This window comes from Heterocephalus glaber, unplaced genomic scaffold (genome assembly GCF_053883595.1).
Source record: "Heterocephalus glaber isolate CG9 unplaced genomic scaffold, H.glaber_assembly_v1.0 deba00000122, whole genome shotgun sequence".
In the NCBI taxonomy this organism is placed as follows: domain Eukaryota; kingdom Metazoa; phylum Chordata; class Mammalia; order Rodentia; family Bathyergidae; genus Heterocephalus; species Heterocephalus glaber.
In genome coordinates this window covers 85,074,567-85,092,750 of record NW_028258138.1, presented here as the reverse complement: position 1 = coordinate 85,092,750, position 18,184 = coordinate 85,074,567, and the positions used below count along the sequence as shown (strand labels likewise).

The window sequence follows — 18,184 nt, the reverse complement described above, 5'->3', positions numbered from 1 at the left end:
TGTAAGTGAAGCACTCTGAGAGGCTGAGGCAGGAGGATCCCAAATTTGAGCCCAGCCTGAGAAATTGAGCCACTTATCGAGATCCTGTCTCAAAATAAAAAATAAAAAGAGGACTGGGGTGTAGCTCAGTATAAAAGCCCTGGGTTCAATCCCCAGTACTGCAAAAATGAAGGAGGAGGAGGTAGGAGGGGAAGAGATGGAAGGGGAAGAGAGGGAGGAGGAGGAGGAGAGAGAAGAAGTGTCATGTATGTCACATGTTAGGGTGCCATAGAGCAAGGCCTCTGAGAAGTTTGGAGAGGATGAGATACACAAGCCAGGGCAAGAAATGGAATTGGCCTCCCGCGGAAGTAGGGACATATTGTCCAGTGTCACCGGGAGGAAGGAAGAAAAGGCAGCTAGGGCTGCAGTGCCCTTGCAGTGTGGTGCGTGGAGCTGAAGGGAAGCCTGTCTAGCGGCTCTGTGTCCTCAGTGAAGTAGAAGGCAAGGTTGCCCACGACGCTGAAAGAAGGCAGATTTGTGATCTTGTTGAAACTTGACAAATGTGTCTTAAGACTCACACATGACACTGTACATGTCATCACGTGTAAATTTTCCATCAAAGGAGTAAAAAACTATAGCCAACTCCAGTTTTAACAAATGTGCACTAATGTAACACAAATCTCTAGGACCTAGGATGTTACCATGACCCCCAAGGAATATTAAAGCTTCTCTACTTATACCAGATTTTTGTATCAATGCACTGTTGAATCCTCGCTGCCTATACTGATACCCAGCATGGAGCAGGTGCTCGATATCCACTTATTGAATAAATGAGTGTGGGACATGATATTAAATCAAGACTCTTTCATCCAGGCTTTGTTGGGCACATGCATTTTATTGAATGAACAGGATGCAGTCGATCACCAACAGAAAATGATTTTTTTGTTGCCCCAACCCTTCCAATTCTCTGAAGGGTGCAGTATTCGGTTTTTTTGTTTTGTTTTGTTTTATTTTGTTTTCTACCCTGATGAAATTAATAAAGGCCACACAAATGTCACTCCAGGTCAGAGATTTTCCTTTCTCCCAGCTTGGTCTTGCTTCCAGATGGAGGCCTGCAGGGTATGGGGGGTCCTCCGCTTCTGTTTGGCTTTCTGCCTCTTCTGTTCTAGCCCCTGCATGGAAATCACTGTCCGAGGGAGCAGAGTCCTCCAGGCTTGGCTCCTGGTGGGGAGGACGGTGAGCCTCAAAGAAGCTTACTGACTAGGGTGAGCTTGGAGTTACTTCCCGTAGTCCCCTGCCCTGGGGCTTCTGAGGATTGGCGTTCTCCCCATCCCCCGATTTTATTGATTTTGTATTTATTTATTTAGCTTTCCCCGCTTGGCCTTCTCATTGAGCTACATCCCCAGCCCTTTTTGGTTTTTCTTTTGAGACAAGACCTCCCTAAATTGCTAAGGTGCCCAGGCTGGGCTCAAACTTGAGATTCTCCTGCCTCAGCTTCCCAGAGTGCTGGGATTACAGGCGTGCTCCACTTCCACCAGCAGGACTTGGAATCCCTTTTGAAATAAATTTAGACAGAATTCCCTCTAGCCAGTGCTTGGGATCATTTTGGTCTAGATATTTATCACATCACCACCCAACTGTCCATGCATCCTTCCCTTTATCCACCCATTGATCTGATCTCTCTGAACAAAGGAAATGGCCAACTTTAGTAGACTTGCCCCTGGAAAACGTGAGCCCATGTACAGCTAATAAAAGTGCAGCTTGTCCCGAGTGCTTCTGCCCCACTGACCCCTCACCCTCTCTCCTCTGCCTCTGGTTTTCTCCACTGGGTATTGGACTCCAGGATGCAGGTACCATGCTCTCCAAGTGTCTTCGGGAGGCGCCTCTCCTGTAGCTGAAGACAGGAAAGGCGCTGTTCTTCCTGCGGCTTGGCTCAGGTTCTGGGGTCTCCAAAGCGGTAACCCTGGGAGTCACCAAGCCCAGACCCCACCACAGGCTGTAAGAGGGTGTTGGGTGAAGCCACGCCCCAATTTCAGGCTCAGCCCAAAGGCACCCTGACCCTCGGTGCCTAATGGATCAGCCTCTGAGGACCCGCTTAAACCGAGAGTACCCTTCCTCAACATCCCAGGATGTGCTCATTTATTCTGGGGTACCTGTTATGTGCGAGGCACTTTTACAATTTAGTTAGGGAGACAATGAGAACATTCAAAAAGAAACACAAAGAAAAAAGAAGGGCTAGGGATGTAGCTCAGTGGAAGAATGTGTGCTAGCGTGCAGGAGGCCCTGTGTTGTCCTTAGTAACACACACCCACATACACCCCCCACACACACACACACATACACACACACAAAAAAGCCAAGTGCAGTACTGCATCCCTATAATCCTAGCATTCTTGGAGGCTGAGGCAGGAGGATCCCAAATTTGAGCCCAGCCTGGACAAGGTAGCAACTTAGAGAGACCCTGTCTCAAAGTAAAAAAATAACAAAAGGGCTGGGGATGTGGCCCATTGTGAAGGCCCTGGGTTCGATCCTCAGTACCGGTGAAAAGAAAAACCAAAAAGATAATTCCAGATAAAGATGAATGCTATAAAGGAAATCAAACATACTAATGTGGTAACTGAGATGGAGGGGGGGTACTGTGGGTTGAACTCGGAGTAAGTAATGTGCAAACAGGAGGACAGACAGAGCGAAGGCCCAGGAGGGGAAACTGCTTCCCTGTCACACTGAAGGCCCTGGGTTTGAAACAAAGACCTTTTGAGGATTTGGAAGAGATTCTTTGAATTCATATTTTATCCAAATGCTGAAAAACTAAATGTCAAAATTAATACAAATTTGCTGGCCATGGTGGCACACATCTATAATCCCAGCACTAGGAGGCTGAGGCAGGAGGATTGCCATAAATTTGAGGCCAGCCTGGGCTACATAGCAAGACCCTGTCTCGAAATCCCCCCTCCCAAAACAATAATAATAATAATTCAAATCTGAATGCATATTTAAGAATTGGGTTATTATTACGGCTTTAAAAGAAATTAGTAGTTAGACTTTAGAAGTTTACAATAATGCAGGAACAACTTCTGGTATCATTAGTCCATACTTGTGTTGCTGCACATTGTGGTCATAAATAAAAGTCTGCTTTCAACTAAAGTCAGGGTAAAGTCAGAGGAACGGGCTATTTCTTGGCTTGCTCTGCTAAGCGTAGGATAGTCCTGATAGTCACGTTGCCACCTGCTATTAAGCCTCACTTCTTTATTTCTTTTCTTTTTGGTCTAGGCCAGCTTTGAACTCACTATGTGCCCCAGGATGATCATGAACTTGTGACTCTCCTCCCTCAGTCTCCTCAGTGCTAGCATTGCAGGTCTGCACCACCACTCTTGGCTTTTCCTTCTTTTATCTCTGTCCTTTTTTTTTTATATACTGGATATTAAAACCAAGGCCTTCCCACTCAGCTACACCCTATCCCTTTTTGAATTTTTTGAGACAAGTTCACACTAAGTTGCTTAATTTCTCAGACTGGCCTCAAATTTGTGATCTTCCTGCCTCAGCCTTCCAAGTGATGGGATTACAGGTGGGCGCCATGCCTTCCTTTCTAATAGGCACTGCACAAGGGCAGATTTTCTCTGCTCTTCTACTGCTGGGCATGAAGATTTGGCCTATGGGGACCATTCACTCTTGAAAGTTCCTAGAAACTGAAGCTTACACCATGCTATAAAAAGGCACTTTGAGAATGTTTTCAGTTACAGATCTGAGATTGTTACCCTCAGTTAGACTTTGCTCTTTTTGTTTTTTTGTTTCATTTTTGAGGGAGGGGTTCGCTATGTAGTTCAGGCTGACTTTGAACTCACTATGTAGCCCAGGCTGGCCTTAAACTCAAGGTGATCCTCCTGTCTCAGCCTCCACAGCGCTGGGATTGCAGGCATGTACCACCACACCTGGTTTAGCATTTGCATCTTTAATTTATGTCTATTCTTTCATGCCTTTCATTATTACTTAAATTGCTTATAGATCTTTGACTCAAAATGATAGAATTTTCTTCCTAAATTTATTTTTTCCCTTAAAATAACAATTTTTACAACTGCCATTGTTGCAACTTACGCCCTTTGAACTATGAAAAGAATTTCAACATGACCTCCATCCCAAATGCTTACCTGTATTTGACAGTGCACATTTGTAGATGAGCACTGATTTGGCCTCGGTAGCTTGCCCTGCTCATTTACACAGCGCCAATCTGATGCCACGGCGTCTCAGCAGGTCACCCGAAGGAACAAAGGTGAATCGGGAACTGGACAATTTGGCTCTCCAAGGGCCCAGGCCAAAAGTAAAGCTGGAAAGCAAATTTTAGCCAAGCACCAAGGCTACAACCCAGCTGAACTGGAATATTTATCTTGCTTTTGGCAGGAGAGACACCCCGATCCAAAAATAAGAGGCCAGGGAGGTGACAGACCACGGAGTCAAAACTGAGTCAAGACCGCAGGAATCAAAAGTAGGGGGAGGTAACACCTGTGAGTGTTCAGCAGGTAAAATAAATCCACCCAAATTCCCAGGCTGTGCCTCAGTGGCACACGGAGAGGAAGGAGGGGCCCACTGCCAACACCAGCAAGCTGCCGGGAGGACTGCGGTCTGGCCAGGCCTGGACATCTGGGACGGCCTTGTGATCTGCTCCTTTGCCAGCCCAGGGGAGGGAACAGGGCTAGGGCTGTGCATCCACATGGAGCTGAGGGCCTGGCCCAGGCTGCTCTGGCTTCTCCTTGGCAGGGTTCTGTCGGGATCCCGGGATCCCCGCGGGAACAATCTGCCGAGTCAGGCCTTGACAGGCCAACAGCAGCCAACACGCATGCACACCGGCCCAGCCCCTGTCGACTGTCGCTTCCCACTAGAGTGGAAGTCTCTGGGGGCCTTATTCAGTCTAACACCTTCGCCAACAGCTCGCTGCCTGCTTTATTTATTTTATTTTACTGCGACAGAGTCTTGCTATATAATCCAGGCTGGCCTGGAACTCATGGCAATCCTCTGGCCTCGCCCTCCTAGTTCTGGGATTACAGGGGTGCACCACCACGCCCAGCCCACTGCCTGCCTTAAATGTGCTTTCCTATCTCCTGGACTCCCTTTTCCATCAGTTCTTCCCACTTAGCATGCCCTTCCCACATGGAAAATTATTTCCACCCCTTCCTGAATGAAAAGGCTCCTCCTAAAATTCCTCTAGCTCTTGTGCCTAGTGCTGCTTTGAATCATTTGTGCACCAAGTGTCATTATTTATGCAATTGTTTCCTCTCAAAGAGTGTGCACTCCTTGGGCACAGTGTTTGTTGAACAAGTGAATGAGGGTGCTTTTAGAGCTCACTGCGTCAGCAGAGAAGGAAGAGAGGGAATTAAACAGTGACCTTAAGTGGCAAGGCCCACCTGGCTCCTGTGGGAACACAAGGTGCAGTGCATGAAATAAAAACAGACAATGACCACATCCAGACATCATTTGTGGACAGTGAGATCAATCACACAAAGACCGACCGCATTCAAGTGGCTGACTAATCTGCCTTGGGCAAGAGGGAGTCAGCTGAAGAGGAATGAATTTATTGCATAAGTGGACTCTGAGAATCAGATAAAAAAGTTCGACCTGGCATTTATTTTTGTGGCAGCGAGGCCAGCTAAAAACAGGAAATAACTTCCGCAATGTATTATGATGCCTGCAGATTATCCCTGTGAGCTCTTGCAGCCTTAGCCTTTCTCAGTTCATTATGTTCACGAGCGACTCTGCCTCTCAGTGCATCTCAGAATCTCCTCTCATCCATGAGTGCTGTGGAACCTTGGCTTGAAAATCTCCTGCAATTCAGGATTTTTTTTCTTGAAGCCTTGGAAAGCCTCTGTAGACATGCTTGCGTCAGGAACTCAGCTTTCCTGCCTCGAAGGAGCTGACTTGGACCCAGCATGGCGAGGCCGTCCCGGTTCCAGAGACTGCTGAGCCTGGGCTGCTCGCTGGGCCACAACCGACCCCCAGGGGGAAATGAGGAAGCTGAAACTACCAAGGATGACGCCACTGAAACAGCTCCTGCCCCTAAGAATACCATCAGAGGAACCCTGCATGATAGGTTGACCAACTTTGGTTTTTTCCTTTTCTTGAACTTTAAATGTTTTTACATAAATAGCATCGCAACAGCAAGAAAATGGCCTACAGCTTATCTTTTTAACACATAGAGGACGTGTGGGTGTGCGCACGCACATGTTTCTGTTATCTTTTTGTTTTTGGTTTTCTGAGACAGGGTCTCGCTATGTAGTTCAGGCTGGCCTTGAACTCATGGCGATCCTCCTGCCTCAGCCTCCTGAGTGCTAGGATTATAGGCGTGTGCTGCTATGCCCTACAGTTTCTGTTCATCTGTGTGCAGACACCTATATGACATGATTTTGTCAGTGTCACCTGGGGGACCTTGGGCCTGTCACTGCTCTCTAGAAATGGGGTCGGAGGAGATGGCTGTGCACATAGGGTCTGGGCCCTGAGACAGCCTGGGGAGTCTGAGAGAAGAGGCCTAGGATGGCTCCGAGCCTGTGGCCCTCGGCCGGATGCCTGACCCAGGGGCCTACTGACCCTTGACAGCCCAGGGCAGGGTAGGTCAGGGCTCCTGGCTGCTCAGAGGACAGCCAGAACCAATAGGGATGATGCTGCCCAGCCCAGCTGTCTAGGCTTTGGGGTAGGAAGTAATGTTAGACAAATAGTGGGAGAAAGAAGGTAATAACAGAAAATCCTAAGTCACCTTGGACTCCCAGAGAAGGACATCAAAACAGCCCTGCTGGGTTTCAGCCAAGACTTTTGTGCGTAACTACACCTGCTTCCCCTCCTCTCCGTGCCGGGTTAGCAGAACTCCTGCCAGGCTAGCTGTGGCTCCCGGCTCCCCTTTGCCATTTCTTCCCCTTGGGTGGGAGCTGGGGGCACCCAGCAGCAAAACCCCAAGGACTGCAGCTCCTTGGGGTCAAGAACAACAGGAAACAGGGAGATGGGGCTCTGCAGACGGAAGAGGACCCAGAGATGGAGGTGCAGGGAGAGGGAGGGGAAGCGGTGTAGAGAGAATGAGCATGTGTCAGGTGTGCGTCCCAGCTCCTGGCATGCGTGTGGCCAAGCCTTGCTGGAAATGAAACGTGGGCCAGCCCAAATAAGAAGGAGAAACAGTAAATTCAGAAGTGCTTCGCTGTGCCTCTTCCACAGCAGTAACCATAGAAGTTTTCCCCGATTCTGCCAGAAACTCTTGGGCTGTCCCGGCCTGAGCTGGTGGGGCCTCCTGAATGCTACCCTCCTGCCCCGGGCCGCAGCAGGGTGACCCACAGTTCCTTGAAGGCTGTTTGCTCCATGTCAGCCGGGCCCCTTCGCTGCATGAGGTCGCAGTGTGGGGTGGCCCTGGGGCCTGACTCTGGGCCCCACAGAGGGCACAGGAAGGCTCCTAGAAATGGGAAACCTTTAGACTCACAAACGGGCCACGTCAGGTGTGCCGTGCTGCTAGTCTACCCTGGCATGCAGAGGCACCGGCTGGTGCAGGGCCACAGTGAAAGCCGGAAGTGCGTTGTGTAGATGCTGCCTGGCTCTGGCCCTCCAGAGCGCCCAGAAAAAGCCTGCATGTCTGGTTTCTGTTGGAACTTCCTCAGGGCCAGGGCTGGGGAGGCAGCTGTTACTCTCAGCATGTGAAAACTGGAGAAATTCTTTTGCTTTATTTCTATTTTCCAATTTATTTTATTTTTGGACTATTTTATTTTTCAATTTTTTTTGAGACAGAGTCTTGTTGTGTAGTTCAGGCTGGCCTTAAACTTGCAGCAATCCTCCTGCCTCAGCCTCCAGAGTGCTGGGATTATGGGCTTTCGCCACCACAACCGGAAAAACAAGAGGGCTCAGGGTGCACTGTGGGCTGGGGCCTGGGGCTAGAATCCCCTTCCCAAAGCCTGGTGAGCACCCCAGCCCCAGGGCCAGCCGCAGGGACAGAGTGGCCAAGAGAGGGCAAAGCACCCTGACAGAGGATCCCCCTCTCCCTGGTCCGCCTTTGCCTTCTCCAGCCATCGCAGTGCCAAGCGGACAGGATCTGGGATTGAGGCTGTTAATCGCTCCTGCTGGAGGTCTAGATGGGCTGGCGTGTTGTGTTCCTGAAATTGTATGTTTCTGGGATTATTGGTCAGGACCCGGTTCCAAGAGCACGAAAGTTTTCTTTGCTACGCGCTGAGGGGAGGTACTCCATCGCAGGGCCGAGTGCAGGTGTTCTGTAGCAAGTCTGAGGCGTTAAACGGGGTAAGTTCACTCTCTAGAATCCTCGGTAGATAGGGTCACCTGCTAAGAATGCAAATCGGGCGTGGTAAAGGATGGAAGACGTCGTGAGGCCACTTCAGATCAGTGACTCCGGATGGCCTTGGTGAACAAGTGGCATTTAAGTGGCACCCGGAGGGAAGGAGGTGGAGAGCTGCCCAGGTACCCAGGAAGAACCATGCTGCAAGGAGAAGCCTCAGCAAGCACAACGGCCCTGCGGTGGAAATGGGCCTGGCAGGTCCGTAGGACAGGAGACCGGGCGGCTCTGTGTGCGGAGCTAGCGGGCCGCAGTCGGGAGTTTGTCGGTGGGACCAGAGATTGAATTTAGGGCCTCACACCTGCTAAGCAAGTGGGAGCTCTGGGCCCAGCGCCGAAGTGGTTGGGGGAAAGGTAGTGAGAAGCCAGTAAAGGATTTGAACAGGAGAGGCTCGGGTCTGGCTTACGTTTAGAAAGATCTTTGGGCTCTGGTGAAATTGCAGTTATAGGAGGCGGGACAGCGGAAGGGAAGCAAGTTGGAAGGCCGGGGGCGTGGCCAGAGCAGGGGACGGGCGCTCGGGTTGGGGTACGCTTTGTAAGTGAAGACCAGAGGGTGTGAGGATAATTTGGATGTGAGAGGAACAGCGGACCGAAGAGCACCTCTCGGTGTTTGGCCTGAGCCGTGGAGAAGGAGAGACGTTCGCTGGGGTTGGCAGAGGTTGCTTGCGTTCCCGCAGCTGCAGAGCAAGCCTGGGCGCACTGAGAGGTGGCTTGCTAAGACACACGACCGACCGACAGCCACTGTGGTCCACCGTTAGCCATGAGAATTTCAAAAATAAAAAAAATGAATTAAAAAGGGAATTCAGTCCCCACCGAGAGCCCTGCTCTGGTTTAGGAACAGGTGGGGACGATCAGAGTCGCTGTCCAGGGACGGTCTGATTTCTGGAGTTCTGCATCGCATCCGCAGGGGGCCGCCGAGCAGGCAGGAGCGAGTGTCCTTAGCGAGCGAGCGATAGAGTGAGCGCTCATCTGCGGGCAGAGCCCCGGGCACAGGCCGGTGCTCCTATCTCTGCCTCTGTGTCAGGGGCTCTAACCTCTTCGGGAGGCCGTGGTGAGTCACAGATTGCGAGATGTGGAGTCTGCCCCGTGGATGAGGAAGGGCCACCTCGAAAGAGGCTGCTGGCAGGAAGCCCGGCCGCATCACCTGATAGCTGATGATCTGGTGATTCCAGGTCACTGACATCCAGCGGTTGCGTCAGATTCAGAGGGCTGAGGACCTGTGCTGCAGGGTTCAGCATAGACGCCGACTGGGAGGGAACGAGAGAACCCTGGCATGGTGTTTCACCAGTCAGTAAGGCTCTGCTCATGGGCTTTTCTCATGAGGCGCTTTGCCAGAATTACTAAATAAGTGGGGACTGTGTTCCCATAACTGATCCTGCCAGGGACTTCTCTGTAGAGAGGGAATCACCTGTCTTTCCATTATCTTCCTTTCTTTCATTTTTGTTTTTGTTTTTGTTTTTTGGGGGGTACTGAGGATTGAACTCAGGTCCTTGCACTTGCAAGGCAAGTGGTGGAACCACTGAGCTAAATCCCTGGCCCCATCATTTTGTTTTTGTGGGACAAGGTCTCATTATATACCCATGGCTAGCCTCAGACTCACGGAGATCCTCCTGCCTCAGCCTCCTGAGTGCTGGGATTACAGGTGTGTGTCACCATGCCCTGCTTTACACTTCCTACTTCCCCTACTTTGCCCATCCTTTCTAAGGATACAGAAAGCCTTCTGAGCAGGAATCTTGACCTAACTGGAATCAGTGACCTATTATTATTTTTTGTTTATGTAAAAAATAGCATAACATAAAATTACCCCCCCCCAGCACTGGTGAGTGAACCCAAGGCCTTTGCATGGTGTTAGATCTCCAGCCTTTTTATATTTTATTTTGCGACAGGGTCTCGCTAAGTTGTTAAATTGCCCCGCCTGAGCTCCAACTTGGAGTCCTCCTGCTTCAGGCTTCCAATGTGCTGGGATCATAGGCGTGGGCCTCTTGTGTAGTTTAAAAGTAGCCACTTTAGGGTGCCCAGTTCGGTGGCACTTCATACACTCCCACGCTGTGCAGCCAGTGCCGCCCTGAACTTCTAGACCATTTTCCTGGTTTCTGGAGGAAGCCGGCTCTCCGCCGAGCCGCTGGCCACCGACGCCTCGCTTTCTGCCCGCTGGATTTCCCACTTCCCGCTATTTCACAAAGGTGCCATCAAACCACACGTGGGCCATCAGGTCTGATTTCTTCCACCCCGGGTCACTCATGACTGAAGATGAAGCGGCAGATTCCCGAGAGAACCGCCACCCTGCCTTGAGATCCCCCAGCTGTTAGTGGAAACCCTGATCCACAGCGGTTTAGACTCTGCCCTGGATTTGGCGGTGGCAAATTCTTGGGCAAACCTCAGGAAGGTCAAATCATTCCCGCCCATCCAGTGCCTGAGGAGAGGGTGTCTCGGCCTCCAGAGATCTTGGCTGCAGTGCAGTCCAACCCTATCATCTCTTCTTCTTCTTTAAATTTTAGTTTTTTGAGAGAGGGTCTTGCTATGCAGTTCAGGCTCACTAGGTAGCCAGGCTGGCCTCGGACTTGCTGCGATCCTCCTACCTCAGCCTCCCCAGTGCTGGGATCACAGGCGTATGCCACAATGCCCAGCTCAGCCCTATCCTTTCATAGAGAAGGTTTGAACCCAGGATTGTGTTTGTTGGTCACTGTAAGGCAGACACAGGCCTCGATACACTTTTTTTCTTTTGGTACTGGGGATCGAACTTGGGTCTTTGCGCTTGCGAGCAGGCGGTGGGCAGCGGAACCACTGAGCTAAATCCCCGGCCAGATGCACTTATTCTTAAAAGTTCCTCTTGGGAGGGTGTACAAGGTTCTAGGGCCTCATGAGAGACACGGTCCCCAGTTTCAAGCTGCTCATGGTCCACGGGAGGAAAATACGACCACAGTATGATTAAATTAAAATACGATTCCCATGGCTGCGGCTGCATTAAGCATGGGCCTGGGAGACCCCAGGCAAGGTTCACACTGTCTCCCCTTCCCTAAAGCTTTCCAGAACGCTGAAGAGCTGGGACCCAGGGCCTGTGATAGTCTGTGATCCTAGAAGGGCTCTGGCACTCGGCCGCCCGACGCTGCTGGGTCCTGCGGCCAGGGGGCTGCACAGTGGGGAGGCTCAGGCTGTACCTCTAAGTTTCCACTCCTTGGGGCTGGGGGCTCCATGCTAAGAGGACGCTCACCTGGTTCCCGGTTCCTGTGTTAGCCCCCCTCTGCCTCCCTCTCCGCCACAGTCTGGAGGCCGAGATGGTGTCCACTGTCCTTAGCCCGGTCCATCTCCTCCCCAAGGACTCTCAGGGCTTCTCCACCCCCACCCCCCGTACTGGGGATTGAATCCAGAGCCTTTGCACTGAGCTACACCCCACCTCTTTTCTTATTTTTTATTTTGAAACAGGAACTTGCTAAATTGCCCAGGATGGGCTTGAACTTCCAATCCTCCTGCTTCAGCCTCCCAAATGCGGGGATTACAAGTAGGAGCCACCACGGGACCCATGTTATATTTGACACACCTAAAGACTGGGCTTTTATAACTCTGCAAGCCTACTGCTCTACTAGAGTGTCTTTATCCTCCGCCAAATCTGCTTTTGTGTAAATTCTGCCTGATTGTCCCACTTAGGACTCATGATGACAGCAGCACTGCGAAGCTGTGTTCTCGCAGCCCACAGCTGCCTCAGGGAGGTGCTGCTGGGCCGCCTGGCCTCCTTGTCTCCCCTCTTCACAGACTCCAGGGTGATGCCCGGCACACAGAAACCCCGAATTCGGGGCCTGGGCTATTACAACAAAAGCCACATTGCTGTGAATCCTTCTCGCTTTGACCTCTTTCCACTGTTCTGACCACTTTCTGCAGCGGCCCTGGAGTCCTCTTTCCTGCGGGCCTTTACAAGGTGGTCACAAATCCAGTGAGTGCTGCTGCCAAACCCCACACAACAGCAAGAGAGCTCCTAGAAACACGCCACTGCGTCCTCACCCCCTTATTCATCGAATCTGGCACCGTGTGACTCATGGCTCTTCCCCAAAGTCACACTGACAGTGAAAGGGAAGTGTTTTGAATCCACGCAGGACACAGAGGCAGCCAGGCCAGTGCAGCTGAAGACCCTCTGGAAAGAGGACTCCAGAGCTGCTGCAGAAGGTGATAAGAATGATGGGATGAGTGTGTTCACAGTGAGGGGGAACTTGGAGGGGGACTCGTGGCAAGGTGTCTCTTACTGTAGTAAATTAGAAAAAGTGTTAGCATTCGCTGTATTTTTCAACCATACCATATTCAGATTAAGAATGTTTAGTTTTTCCAATCTGCATTTCACAAGGCCAAAGAATCCCACCTTCTTCAGAAATTCCTGTGAACTATGAAAAGCCCGGCTCAGGTGCTCGGTCTGGACATGCTCCCTCTCCACATGTCCTTGTCCCAGTCCCAAGGGTCTGACAAACAAGGACAAACCACTAAGCTAAATCCCCTGCCCGTCTGTTATTTTTATGAAGTTGCAACTGGTGAAAATCTAACATCACTGCCCCAAAATACAAGGACCGATTTTTCACATGTGAAAACTTTAATAAAAGTGATTCTGTGATAGGATTTCTCCAAGTGGAAGCCCCTGTCTTGCAATTTGACTCTCTCTAAATTAAAGCATTTATTTCAGAGCAGAAGAAAGATCATGGACAGGCAGATTCCTTTTTTTTGTTTTGTCCCTCAGAGGTGACAGGGTCTCACCATGCAGTCCAGGCTGGTTGGCCATGTACTCGTTACATAGCCCTCGCTGACCTCAAACTTGAAATCCTTCCATCTCAGCCTCCTGAGTGCAGGAATTACAGGTGTGCGCCACCTGCCTAGCTAGAAGCATATTCTTTTAATGAAGTAGGGTCAAGGGAAGAGGCATGTAATTCCAGAGAAAAGAATTCGTGGTCGTTTCACCCCAAGTCACTGGGACTGAAAAAGTGGATTTCAGGCAGATTCACCTACACAGCCTCTTAGAAGACTCCTGTGCCTATGTCCTGGGGCAGAGCTGGCCAAGACACACTGTCCCTTTCTTCAAGGTAGAGAACATGAGGTCCCAGGGCCTCGGGCATTAATCACAATTGTGGTAAATATTATAAAGGAAAAGTACAAAATGTCTTGAGAAAGAATTTCTCATGGTTGGAACATTGAGTTTAATGTTACTCTTAAGTGAGGGAACACATTTAAAAACTCTTAACTTTTTGGAAGTTGTTTGGAAGACTGATTTAAACACACTTGATCTTAGGCAAAAGGCCAAGAAGCAATGAGACTGATTTAAACAAACAAAAAAACACACATATGAATGTGTTAGCTGGCCATGGTTGTACACACCTATAATCCCAGTACTCTGAGAGGCTGAGCCGTGAAGACTTCACATTTGAGCCCAGCCTGGGCAATTCAGAGACTTAGCAAGACTTTGTCTCCAAATAAAAATTAAGAAAGGGCTGGGGGACGTAGCTCAGTGGGAAGGGCCTGGGGCTCAATCTCCGTATTACCAAGGAATAATATTTTTATTATGTCCCCAACCCAAACCTGGATGTTCAACTAAGATTTAGAGACAGTTTCTTCATTTCTGGTGACTTGGTGTTGCTGGTATAATTTTCCACAAGCTTCTTCAAAGGCCAACAAATACACATTTATCGAGATCCTCCTCTGGTGGGAACAGGACCCGTTTCGCTAAGCAATCTTCCAATGTGTGCCCCACTGTGCTTGTTTTGCAGATGAGAAACTGAGATGCAAGAGGTGAAATAATTTGTTTCCAGCCCGCAGAGCCCGTCCCCACTGTTACACAGAGCTAGGAAACGGAGGAGGGAGAGAGGGAGAGAGAGAAAGCAAGCAAATTTGACTGACAATCAGTTTATTGTTCACAGAGCTAATGGGTTGAGCAAGACTAATTAGAGCCCACAAAATGCTGCCTTTTTTAAAAAAAAAAATAATCAACACTAAATGCAAGGTCTATAGATGAAAGAATAGATAGGGATTCCTGGGGGAGAAATAGGAGCTGAGATCCCGTGAGAAATCATTTGGAGTAAAACTAGATCTTGCAGAACTGTGAGAACCGAGCCTTGCATTTCAAGCACTTGGTCAAGAAGTTTGTTTTACCTTTAGCAACCTTTGAAATCGATACTGAGGTAAGATCACAGAGAATTTATTTTGTGAAACAGAAGGAAAATTGCACAATGTCACCTTACTCAACTGACAAAGCTTTTCATTCTCAGCAAGGAAAGAGAGAAAAAGCTAAACTTCACTGGCACTGGACGGGAGAAATCATAGAAAACCAGAGTGAAGCAGAATAAATAGTATTCAAATCAAGATTTGTTTCCTGCTGGAAACTCAGTAGAGAGTAGAAAGCTATAGCTTGTGAGGTTAGGGTGTTCAGCAGATGAGCTTCAGACCGGCACTCTAAGTGGAAGAAATCAGACCCAGGAGCTTAAATATCGCACGATTTCTCTTATGTCTGGAGTATAAACAAAGAGCAAAATAAAAGACAGCTGATAGGAAATGGAGGTGGATCTTTTGCAAATGGGAGGGGGAGAAAGGAGAGAGGGAGGGGAAGGAAAAAGAACTGAGCTTTGCTCCATGCGTACACCAACTCCCCATGAGGGAGCAATCACTACGTACCACACATATGGACTCATAAAAATAAAGAGAGGGAGAAGAGAGCAGTGCATTCCAGTCTTGGCTCTGCGCATCTGCCCAAGGCAGGCCAGACCCCTGTCAGTTATCTAGATGGCTTTGGGGGCTTCCCGAAGGCCCCAAGCAGCTGAAGAGAGCCAAGATCAAACTCGGGCTAAAGTCAAAGCCCCCACACCTCAGGATTCAAGGGGGCCATGCTAAGGGCATGTTTGTGTACACAAAAAATGTGTGTTGTATCTTAGCAGTGTATGGTAGAAAAATATAGGCAATATATATGTAAAAGGTTGGTTTTTGTTTATAAAGGATAACTGTTATCTTTAATAGGACTGTTCTTTGGTCCAGTTGAAAGAAATTCTTTGATGAGCTTTGGAAGCAGATAATCTTACAAGAGAGTTCCTTTCCTCTACTAAATGCAGCTGATGGAAGAAGTTCTCTACTGTACTTTTGTTTTTTGCTTTTGTTTGTTTGAGACAAGGTCTCCCTGTGTAGTTCAGGCTGGTCTTGAACTCACTATGTGGCCCAGGCTGGCTCGAACTCACTGAGACCCTCCTGCCTCAGCCTCCTGAGTGCTGGAATTACATGCGTGTGCCACCATCCCTGGCCCTACTGAGCTTTTATTCTACCACCAGTGGCAGACAGCGACCTGTCACTCTTCCTGTCCCTCTGCTGGGTGGCTTGGTCACTGCTGGCCAAAAAGAAGATCTCGACTCTTCCACATCCACCAACTGAAATAGTATTCTAAAAGGTCCCCAAGATTAATCTCTTTAATTGAGATTAAACTGTATGTAGACGTGAGCTACTTTCTTCTCTTGTTGTAAGATAATCAGTATCTGTATTGACTGGCTGGCATGTCACATCTGTTCCCCTCTACTTCCTGTCAGCTTGAGTGAGAATACTAGCAGTTCACCAGAATAACAGCATCCTAGTTCAGTAGAACAGTGTAAATGTTCTTTGAAATATATATGATATAGTTGTGAAATTTTTGAGCTTGTATATCTATTATTTGCTCCGTGTGTGTGTGTGTGTGTGTGTGTGTTACTGGGAATTGAACCCAGAGCCTACCTGCTGAGTTACATTGTTGTCTGTCTGTCTCTCATTTGAGACAGGGTCTCACTAAGTGGCTAAGTCACCCAGGCTGGCCTTCAGCTTGCAATCCTCCTGCCTCAGCCTCCTGGAGTGCTGGGAACCCAGGGCCAGTTTCAGTGGGAAACACTTTTCAGGTTTCCCCCAAACCGCAGAAGGGAGCACAGAGCCCCGCGGCTCTGGTTGGGCAGTCTGGGACCACACGCTCTCTGGGCCTCAATGACTCAGTGGGACAGAGCTGTAGCACATGGACCTGAAGAAGATGGAGGAGTGAACAGTTGACAGCAGGCCTGGCCCCCGGTCTCTCGGGGCAGAGCTGGGTCCTGGTGACAGAGGGAGCCTCCATCTCTGTCCCATTGGAGGGGACCCTGCTGTGGTACTGAGAGCCCGGGGAGCCTGGAGGTTCAGGGTGCCCAGTGAGGCGCCCGAAGGGCAGAGGCCAGGAGCGAGGACAGGAGGAGGCAACAATCTCAGGCATTGTGCAGGCGCTGGGGTGACAGTGCCTGTGGGGTGCTGTGAAAAAGCTTTTCATCCCACAGAATAAATAGATAAAAAGGAGGATGCTGTGGAACGCTGCAGAACTCCAGGGAATTTGTCTGCTCTGGAAAAAAAAAAAAAGACTGAAAATAGCCCATTGAATAGGGTAAGAGTTATGAGATGTGGAGGATTTTCCTAATTCCACTTGGAGGAATTTGCAGATCCCTCAGTCTATGATTTTAAACAATGACATTCAAACAGGATGGACAAATGCTTTCAATTCTTTTTTTTTAATTTAAAGTGGAGACACATGGGGATGAAGGAGACCTGAGGGACAGGAGAGAATTCTTTTTATAAAATGTCCAAGACCTAACCAGAATAAACATAATGCTTGCTCCACTGGCTTGCTTTGTTTTTGAGACAGAGTCTTGCCATGGAGTTCAGACTGGCCTTGACTTACTATGTGGCCCAGGCTAACCGTGAACTTGCAGCGTTCCTCCTGCCTCAGCCTCCTGAGTGCTGAGATTACAGGTGGGCACCACCACACCTAGGACATTGGCTTGGATTAAATAGTGCAGATAAATAGCAAAGACCCCTGAATACTCCTGATGAAGAATTCTAGAACATCACTTCTTTCTCTCTTTCTTCTTATTTTGGTTTATTTTTTTCTATATTTATTTATGGAAGTTTATATGAATGTACTGTATTATTTTCCCTTCTGTAGGGTCAGGAGGAATAGCACTGCTTTAAAAAAATTCAAACAGGTAATGTCTATTCTTATGTTTCTCCTGTAGTAAAAATATCATTCTTAGCTCCAAAATAGTTTAAATTGTGTCACTTGTGGTTGTGGGTTGACTGATTCCCTAACTGGGCTCAAACTAAACCTGGCTGGACTGGCGGACAAATGGGTTCTCAGCAAGTACCCGCTCTATGGCTTTTATTTCATAGCCACCGACAGCCCGAATTCACAGCAATGGGCACAGACAAAGGGCGACATGTCTCCATATTAAAGGAATGCTTCCAAAGTCATACAAAAGTAGGCATGTTTCATCAGTTTTTGTTCCCGTGTCGTTTAACAGAATGACTTTAGTTGGCTGTAGCACCACGATTTTACTGTGAGGTCGCAGGATATGGTGGATCGAAAGCATGTTGGAGCTCATTTAGGAATTTGCTTACTGGAAGGATCTGAAGTGAGGTGGGGTGTCCCGCATGGGCCACCGTACCGGGGTGGGGGTGGGGGTGGGGGTGGGGGTGGGGGTGGGGGTGGGGGTGGGGGTGGGGGTGGGGATGGAAGGAAGCCATGCTTCTCTTCTTTTCCTTGAACGGTGGAGTTTTAATAGTGCTAGAACTAGCGCTTCGAATCTCTCCACTTACTGGGCGGCCAGCTCAAGTGCCTTGAGCAGCACTTGGAGGAACCGATTTCTCATTAGCGTCATTTAACTTCCTCCTGGTCCTGACCTCTAGAGCAACAGTTTGAAAGCAGCTCTTGGCCCAAGCCTCCTCTTGTCTGGGCTAAAAATTCCAAATAGTACAGCTTCCTTTTCTGAACTCAAATGTAGGATTTGATGTCAGCGTCTGCTCGGTTTCACTTTATTGCTTTCGTCAATTACTTTACTCAACTGAGATATCCAAATATTTATTCCATGATCCAGCACAGTAGATGCCTGTCCCTGCCTTTGACATCCGC

At 49.1% G+C, this 18,184-nt stretch overlaps 1 long non-coding RNA gene across 2 annotated transcripts; it reads right to left on the bottom strand.

Annotated features, from left to right (window-relative positions):
- Window positions 1-854: 854 nt before the first annotated feature.
- LOC101715621 (uncharacterized) lies at window positions 855-5,186 on the bottom strand. Of its 2 annotated transcripts, XR_204777.3 has the most exons (3): window positions 4,125-5,186; window positions 1,776-1,873; window positions 855-1,200 (listed from the first exon to the last, which is right to left on the bottom strand). It is a non-coding gene; the product is annotated as an uncharacterized LOC101715621 (long non-coding RNA). The 2 variants fall into 2 exon arrangements; XR_015439036.1 differs by having other exon boundaries at window positions 855-1,873.
- Between the last annotated feature and the right edge of the window lie 12,998 nt (window positions 5,187-18,184).